This window comes from Chiloscyllium punctatum, unplaced genomic scaffold (assembly GCF_047496795.1).
Source record: "Chiloscyllium punctatum isolate Juve2018m unplaced genomic scaffold, sChiPun1.3 scaffold_471, whole genome shotgun sequence".
Classification (NCBI taxonomy): domain Eukaryota; kingdom Metazoa; phylum Chordata; class Chondrichthyes; order Orectolobiformes; family Hemiscylliidae; genus Chiloscyllium; species Chiloscyllium punctatum.
Window position 1 is genome coordinate 74,121 of NW_027310205.1, and position 9,078 is coordinate 83,198.

Sequence of the window (9,078 nt, forward strand, 5' to 3'; positions counted from 1 at the left end):
AAATGCACGAAAATCGGCCTGTACACGGGAGAGGCACCCGCCTCGAAGACGAGACCGTCGGCAGAACCGCCGGGTCAAACCCGGCTGAGCTACCCGGCTCGGAAGCGCCAAAGTCGGTATGAGCAGTCACGTTCACTCCCATCCCCTTTTGGACCGCTTCCCACGGTACGAAATGCATGAAAATCGGCCTGTACACGGGGGAGGCACCCGCCTCGAAGACGAGACCGTCGGCAGAACCGCCGGGTCAAACCCGGCTGAGCTACCCGGCTTACAAGTCTCAAAGTCGGGTTGAGCAGTCACATTCACTCCCATCGACTTTTGGGCAACTTCCCACGGTTCGAAATGCACAAAATTCGGCCTGAACACGGGGGACGCTCCCCCCTCGAAGGCGAGGCCGTCGGCAGAACCGCCGGGTCAAACCCGGCTGAGCTACCCGGCTTAAAAGTCTCAAAGTCGGTATGAGCAGTCACATTCACCCCCATTCCCTTTTGGACCACTTCCCACCGTTGGAAATGCACGAAAATCGGCCTGTACACGGGGGAGGCACCGGCCTCGAAGACGAGACCGTCGGCAGAACCGCCGGATCAAACCCGGCCGAGCTACCCGGGTTAGAAGCCTCAGAGTCGGGTTGAGCAGTCACATTCACCCCCATCCCCTTTTGAACCTCTTCCCACCGTTGGAAATGCACGAAAATCGGCCTGTACACGGGGGAGGCCCCCCTCTCGAAGACGAGACCGTCGGCAGACCCGCCGGATCAAACCCGGCCGAGCTACACGGCTTACAAGTCTCGATGTCGGTATGAGCAGTCACGTCCACCCCCATTCCCTTTTGGACCACTTCCCACGGTACGAAATGCATGAAAATCGGCCTGTACACGGGGGAGGCACCCGCCTCGAAGACGAGACCGTCGGCAGAACCGCCGGGTCAAACCCGGCTGAGCTACCCGGCTCGGAAGCGCCAAAGTCGGGTTGATCAGTCACATTCACTCCCATCCCCTTTTGGGCCACTTCCCACGGTTCGAAATGCACGAAAATCGGCCTGTACACGGGGGAGGCTCCCCCCTCGAAGGCGAGACCGTCGGCAGAACCGCCGGGTCAAACCCGGCTGAGCTACCCGGGTTAGAAGCCTCAAAGTCGGGTTGAGCAGTCACGTCCACCCCCATCCCCTTTTGGACCACTTCCCACGGTTCGAAATGCACGAAAATCGGCCTGTACACGGGGGAGGCACCCGCCTCGAAGACGAGACCGTCGGCAGACCCGCCGGATCAAACCCGGCCGAGCTACACGGCTTACAAGTCTCAATGTCGGTATGAGCAGTCACGTCCACCCCTATTCCCTTTTGGACCACTTCCCACGGTACGAAATGCATGAAAATCGGCCTGTACACGGGGGAGGCACCCTCCTCGAAGACGAGACCGTCGGCAGAACCGCCGGGTCAAACCCGGCTGAGCTACCCGGCTCGGAAGCGCCAAAGTCGGGTTGAGCAGTCACATTCACTCCCATCGACTTTTGGGCAACTTCCCACGGTTCGAAATGCACAAAATTCGGCCTGAACACGGGGGACGCTCCCCCCTCGAAGGCGAGACCGTCGCCAGAACCGCCGGGTCAAATCCGGCTGAGCTACCCGCGTTACAGGTCTCAAAGTCGGGTTGAGCAGTCACGTTCACTCCCATCGACTTTTAGACCACTTCCCACGGTTCGAAATGCACGAAAATCGGCCTGTACACGGGGGAGGGTCCGCCCTCGAAGGCGAGACCGTCGGCAGAACCGCCGGGTCAAACCTGGCTGAGCTACCCGGCTTACAAGTCTCAAAGTCGGGTTGAGCAGTCACGTTCACTCCCATCGACTTTTAGACCACTTCCCACGGTTCGAAATGCACGAAAATCGGCCTGTACACGGGGGAGGCACCCGCCTCGAAGACGAGACCGTCGGCAGAACCGCCGGGTCAAACCCGGCCGAGCTACCCGGGTTAGAAGCCTCAGAGTCGGGTTGAGCAGTCACGTTCACTCCCATCGACTTTTAGACCACTTCCCACGGTTGGAAATGCACGAAAACCGGCCTGTACACGGGGGTGGCATCCGCCTCGAAGACGAGACCGTCGGCAGAACCGCCGGGTCAAACCCGGCTGAGCTACCCGGCTTACAAGTCTCAAAGTCGGGTTGAGCAGTCACATTCACTCCCATCGACTTTTGGGCAACTTCCCACGGTTCGAAATGCACAAGATTCGGCCTGAACACGGGGGACGCTCCCCCCTCGAAGGCGAGACCGTCGGCAGACCCGCCGGGTCAAACCCGGCTGAGCTACCCGGCTCGGAAGCGCCAAAGTCGGGTTGAGCAGTCACGTTCACTCCCATCCCCTTTTGGACCGCTTCCCACGGTACGAAATGCATGAAAATCGGCCTGTACACGGGGGAGGCACCCGCCTCGAAGACGAGACCGTCGGCAGAACCGCCGGGTCAAACCCGGCTGAGCTACCCGGCTTACAAGTCTCAAAGTCGGGTTGAGCAGTCACATTCACTCCCATCGACTTTTGGGCAACTTCCCACGGTTCGAAATGCACAAAATTCGGCCTGAACACGGGGGACGCTCCCCCCTCGAAGGCGAGACCGTCGGCAGAACCGCCGGGTCAAACCCGGCTGAGCTACCCGGCTTAAAAGTCTCAAAGTCGGTATGAGCAGTCACATTCACCCCCATTCCCTTTTGGACCACTTCCCACGGTTGGAAATGCATGAAAATCGGCCTGGACACGGGGGAGGCTCCCCCCTCGATGACGAGACCGTCGGCAGAACCGCCGGAACAAACCCGGCTGAGCTACCCGGCTTACAAGTCTCAAAGTCGGTATGAGCAGACACGTCCACCCCCATTCCCTTTTGGACCACTTCCCACCGTTGGAAATGCACGAAAATCGGCCTGTACACGGGGGAGGCACCGGCCTCGAAGACGAGACCGTCGGCAGAACCGCCGGATCAAACCCGGCCGAGCTACCCGGGTTAGAAGCCTCAGAGTCGGGTTGAGCAGTCACATTCACTCCCATCCCCTTTTGAACCTCTTCCCACCGTTGGAAATGCACGAAAATCGGCCTGTACACGGGGGAGGCTCCCCCCTCGAAGGCGAGACCGTCGGCAGAACCGCCGGGTCAAACCCGGCTGAGCTACCCGGCTTAAAAGTCTCAAAGTCGGGTTGAGCAGTCACATTCACTCCCATCGACTTTTGGGCAACTTCCCACCGTTGCAAATGCATGAAAATCGGCCTGTACACGGGGGAGGCTCCGCCCTCGAAGGCGAGACCGACGGCAGAACCGCCGGGTCAAACCCGGCCGGGCTACCCGGGTTAGAAGCCTCAGAGTCGGGTTGAGCAGTCGCATTCACCCCCATCCCCTTTTGAACCTCTTCCCACCGTTGGAAATGCACGAAAATCGGCCTGTACACGGGGGAGGCACCGGCCTCGAAGACGAGACCGTCGGCAGAACCGCCGGATCAAACCCGGCCGAGCTACCCGGGTTAGAAGCCTCAGAGTCGGGTTGAGCAGTCACATTCACTCCCATCCCCTTTTGAACCTCTTCCCACCGTTGGAAATGCACGGAAATCGGCCTGTACACGGGGGAGGCTCCCCCCTCGAAGGCGAGACCGTCGGCAGAACCGCCGGGTCAAACCCGGCTGAGCTACCCGGCTTACAAGTCTCGAAGTCGGGTTGAGCAGTCACATTCACTCCCATCCCCTTTTGGGCAACTTCCCACCGTTGCAAATGCATGAAAATCGGCCTGTACACGGGGGAGGGAGCCGCCTCGAAGACGAGACCGTCCGCAGAACCGCTGGATCAAACCCGGCTGAGCTACCAGGCTCGGAAGCGCCAAAGTCGGTATGAGCAGTCACATTCACTCCCATCCCCTTTTGGGCCACTTCCCACGGTTCGAAATGCACGAAAATCGGACTGAACACGGGGGAGGCTCCCCCCTCCAAAACGAGACCATCGGCAGAATCGACGGGTCAAACCCGGCCGAGCTACCCGGGTTAGAAGCCTCAGAGTCGGGTTGAGCAGTCACGTTCACTCCCATCCCCTTTTGGACCTCTTCCCACCGTTGGAAATGCACGAAAATCGGCCTGTACACGGGGGAGGGTCCGCCCTCGAAGGCGGGACCGTCGGCAGAACCGCCGGGTCAAACCCGGCTGAGCTACCCGGCTTACAAGTCTCAAAGCCGGGTTGAGCAGTCACGTCCACCCCCATTCCCTTTTGGACCACTTCCCACGGTTGGAAATGCACGAAAATCGGCCTGGACACGGGGGAGGCTCCCCCCTCGATGACGAGACCGTCGGCAGAACCGCCGGGTCAAACCCGGCCGAGCTATCCGGGTTAGAAGCCTCAAAGTCGGGTTGAGCAGTCACGTCCACCCCCATCCCCTTTTGGACCACTTCCCACGGTTCGAAATGCACGAAAATCGGCCTGTACACGGGGGAGGCACCCGCCTCGAAGACGAGACCGTCGGCAGACCCGCCGGATCAAACCCGGCCGAGCTACACGGCTTACAAGTCTCAATGTCGGTATGAGCAGTCACGTCCACCCCTATTCCATTTTGGACCACTTCCCACGGTACGAAATGCATGAAAATCGGCCTGTACACGGGGGAGGCACCCGCCTCGAAGACGAAACCGTCGGCAGAACCGCCGGGTCAAACCCGGCTGAGCTACCCGGCTCGGAAGCGCCAAAGTCGGGTTGAGCAGTCACATTCACTCCCATCGACTTTTGGGCAACTTCCCACGGTTCGAAATGCACAAAATTCGGCCTGAACACGGGGGACGCTCCCCCCTCGAAGGCGAGACCGTCGGCAGAACCGCCGGGTCAAACCCGGCTGAGCTACCCGGGTCGGAAGCGCCAAGGTCGGTATGAGCAGTCACATTCACTCCCATCCCCTTTTGGACCGCTTCCCACGGTTTGAAATGCACGAAAATCGGCCTGTACACGGGGGAGGCTCCGCCCTCGAAGGCGAGACCGACGGCAGAACCGCCGGGTCAAACCCGGCCGGGCTACCCGGGTTAGAAGCCTCAGAGTCGGGTTGAGCAGTCACATTCACCCCCATCCCCTTTTGAACCTCTTCCCACCGTTGGAAATGCACGAAAATCGGCCTGTACACGGGGGAGGCGCCCCTCTCGAAGGCGAGACCGACGGCAGAACCGCCGGGTCAAACCCGGCCGAGCTACCCGGGTTAGAAGCCTCAGAGTCGGGTTGAGCAGTCACATTCACCCCCATCCCCTTTTGAACCTCTTCCCACCGTTGGAAATGCACGAAAATCGGCCTGTACACGGGGGAGGCCCCCCTCTCGAAGACGAGACCGTCGGCAGACCCGCCGGATCAAACCCGGCCGAGCTACACGGCTTACAAGTCTCGATGTCGGTATGAGCAGTCACGTCCACCCCCATTCCCTTTTGGACCACTTCCCACGGTACGAAATGCATGAAAATCGGCCTGTACACGGGGGAGGCACCCGCCTCGAAGACGAGACCGTCGGCAGAACCGCCGGGTCAAACCCGGCTGAGCTACCCGGCTCGGAAGCGCCAAAGTCGGGTTGAGCAGTCACATTCACCCCCATCCCCTTTTGGGCCACTTCCCACGGTTCGAAATGCATGAAAATCGGCCTGTACACGGGGGACGCTCCCCCCTCGAAGGCGAGGCAGTCGGCAGAACCGCCGGGTCAAACCCGGCTGAGCTACCCGGGTTAGATGCCTCAAAGTCGGGTTGAGCAGTCACATTCACCCCCATCCCCTTTCGGCCCCCTTCCCACGGTTGGAAATGCATGAAAATCGGCCTGTACACGGTGGGCGCTCCCCCCTCGAAGGTGAGACCTTCGGCAGAACCGCCGGGTCAAATCCTGCCGAGCTACCCGCGTTAGAGGTCTCAATGTCGGCTTCAGCAGTCACATTCAATCCCATTCCCGTTTGGACCTCTTCCCGCCGATGGAAATGCACAAAATTCGGCCTGAACACGCGGGGCGCTCCCCCCTCGAAGGCGAGACCGTCGCCAGAACCGCCGGGTCAAATCCGGCTGAGCTACCCGCGTTACAGGTCTCAAAGTCGGGTTGAGCAGTCACGTTCACCCCCATCCCCTTTCGGACCCCTTCCCACGGTTGGAAATGCATGAAAATCGGCCTGTACACGGTGGGCGCTCCCCCCTCGAAGGTGAGACCTTCGGCAGAACCGCCGGGTCAAATCCGGCCGAGCTACCCGCGTTAGAGGTCTCAATGTCGGCTTCAGCAGTCACATTCAATCCCATTCCCGTTTGGACCTCTTCCCGCCGATGGAAATGCACAAAATTCGGCCTGAACACGCGGGACGCTCCCCCCTCGAAGGTGAGACCTTCGGCAGAACCGCCGGGTCAAATCCGGCCGAGCTACCCGCGTTAGAGGTCTCAATGTCGGCTTCAGCAGTCACATTCAATCCCATTCCCGTTTGGACCTCTTCCCGCCGATGGAAATGCACAAAATTCGGCCTGAACACGCGGGACGCTCCCCCCTCGAAGGCGAGACCGTCGCCAGAACCGCCGGGTCAAATCCGGCTGAGCTACCCGCGTTACAGGTCTCAAAGTCGGGTTGAGCAGTCACGTTCACCCCCATCCCCTTTCGGACCCCTTCCCACGGTTGGAAATGCATGAAAATCGGCCTGTACACGGTGGGCGCTCCCCCCTCGAAGGTGAGACCTTCGGCAGAACCGCCGGGTCAAATCCGGCCGAGCTACCCGCGTTAGAGGTCTCAATGTCGGCTTCAGCAGTCACATTCAATCCCATTCCCGTTTGGACCTCTTCCCGCCGATGGAAATGCACAAAATTCGGCCTGAACACGCGGGACGCTCCCCCCTCGAAGGTGAGACCTTCGGCAGAACCGCCGGGTCAAATCCGGCCGAGCTACCCGCGTTAGAGGTCTCAATGTCGGCTTCAGCAGTCACATTCAGTCCCATTCCCGTTTGGACCTCTTCCCGCCGATGGAAATGCACAAAATTCGGCCTGAACACGCGGGACGCTCCCCCCTCGAAGGCGAGACCGTCGCCAGAACCGCCGGGTCAAATCCGGCCGAGCTACCCGCGTTAGAGGTCTCAATGTCGGCTTCAGCAGTCACATTCAATCCCATTCCCTTTTGGAACACTTCCCGCCGTTAACAATGCACGATATTCGGCCTGAACACGCGGGACGCTCCCCCCTCGAAGGTGAGACCTTCGGCAGAACCGCCGGGTCAAATCCGGCCGAGCTACCCGCGTTAGAGGTCTCAATGTCGGCTTCAGCAGTCACATTCAATCCCATTCCCGTTTGGACCTCTTCCCGCCGATGGAAATGCACAAAATTCGGCCTGAACACGCGGGGCGCTCCCCCCTCGAAGGCGAGACCGTCGCCAGAACCGCCGGGTCAAATCCGGCTGAGCTACCCGCGTTACAGGTCTCAAAGTCGGCTTCAGCAGTCACATTCAATCCCATTCCCTTTTGGAACACTTCCCGCCGTTAACAATGCACGATATTCGGACTGAACACGGGGGCCGGTCCGCCCTCGAAGTCAACACCGTCCGCAGAACCGCCGGGGCAAATCCGGCTGAGCTACCCCGCCCCCGAACACTCAAAGTCCCTCTGAAGCCTTGCATTCGCCTCCTTGGAAAATTGACGTCAAACATTACCAAAATCGGGGGCACGAGCACTAAAGCTAAGTCTCACCCTTTCCCTATCCCTAACCAGGAACCGAACGCCCACCCTCAGCCTCACACCAACGCCGGTGCCACTCCAGACAGACACACCCTTCAAAACCACACCCATCCGGCCATGCAACTCAAAAAGGGTCCAAATTCAGAAACACCCCCTTCAAAAGGCACTCCATCCTCGGCCACACCACCGGGACATGCTCCCCTCGGCGATAATTAAGCCCCCACCACTATTTGAAGCCAACTGCAGCCGCAACTCGAACGGAGAAATCAGTAACCAATTCAAAAATGCGCTTGGTTACTGATTTCTACTGAGCCGAAAAAATTCTAAGTGTCGGTGGTTACTGATTTGTACCGACCCGAAAATATTCTAAGTGTCAGTGGTTACTGATTTATACCAAGTCGAAAATATTCTAAGTGTCAGTGGTTACTGATTTATACCGACTCGAAAAAATTCTAAGTGTCGGTGGTTACTGATTTATACCAACTCGAAAAAATTCTAAGTGTCGGTGGTTACTGATTTATACCAACTCGAAAAAATTCTAAGTGTCAGTGGTTACTGATTTATACCAAGTCGAAAATATTCTAAGTGTCGGTGGTTACTGATTTATACCAACTCGAAAATATTCTAAGTGTCAGTGGTTACTGATTTATACCAACCCGAAAATATTCTAAGTGTCAGTGGTTACTGATTTATACCAACTCGAAAAAATTCTAAGTGTCAGTGGTTACTGATTTATACCAACCCGAAAAAATTCTAAGTGTCGGTGGTTACTGATTTATACCAACTCGAAAAAATTCTAAGTGTCGGTGGTTACTGATTTATACCAAGTCGAAAAAATTCTAAGTGTCAGTGGTTACTGATTTATACCGACTCGAAAATATTCTAAGTGTCGGTGGTTACTGATTTATACCAAGTCGAAAATATTCTAAGTGTCAGTGGTTACTGATTTATACCAACCCGAAAATATTCTAAGTGTCAGTGGTTACTGATTTATACCAACTCGAAAAAATTCTAAGTGTCAGTGGTTACTGATTTATACCAACCCGAAAAAATTCTAAGTGTCGGTGGTTACTGATTTATACCAACTCGAAAAAATTCTAAGTGTCGGTGGTTACTGATTTATACCAAGTCGAAAAAATTCTAAGTGTCAGTGGTTACTGATTTATACCGACTCGAAAATATTCTAAGTGTCGGTGGTTACTGATTTATACCAAGTCGAAAATATTCTAAGTGTCAGTGGTTACTGATTTATACCAAGTCGAAAATATTCTAAGTGTCAGTGGTTACTGATTTATACCGACTCGAAAATATTCTAAGTGTCGGTGGTTACTGATTTATACCAAGTCGAAAATATTCTAAGTGTCGGTGGTTACTGATTTATACCAACTCGAAAAAATTCTAAGTGTC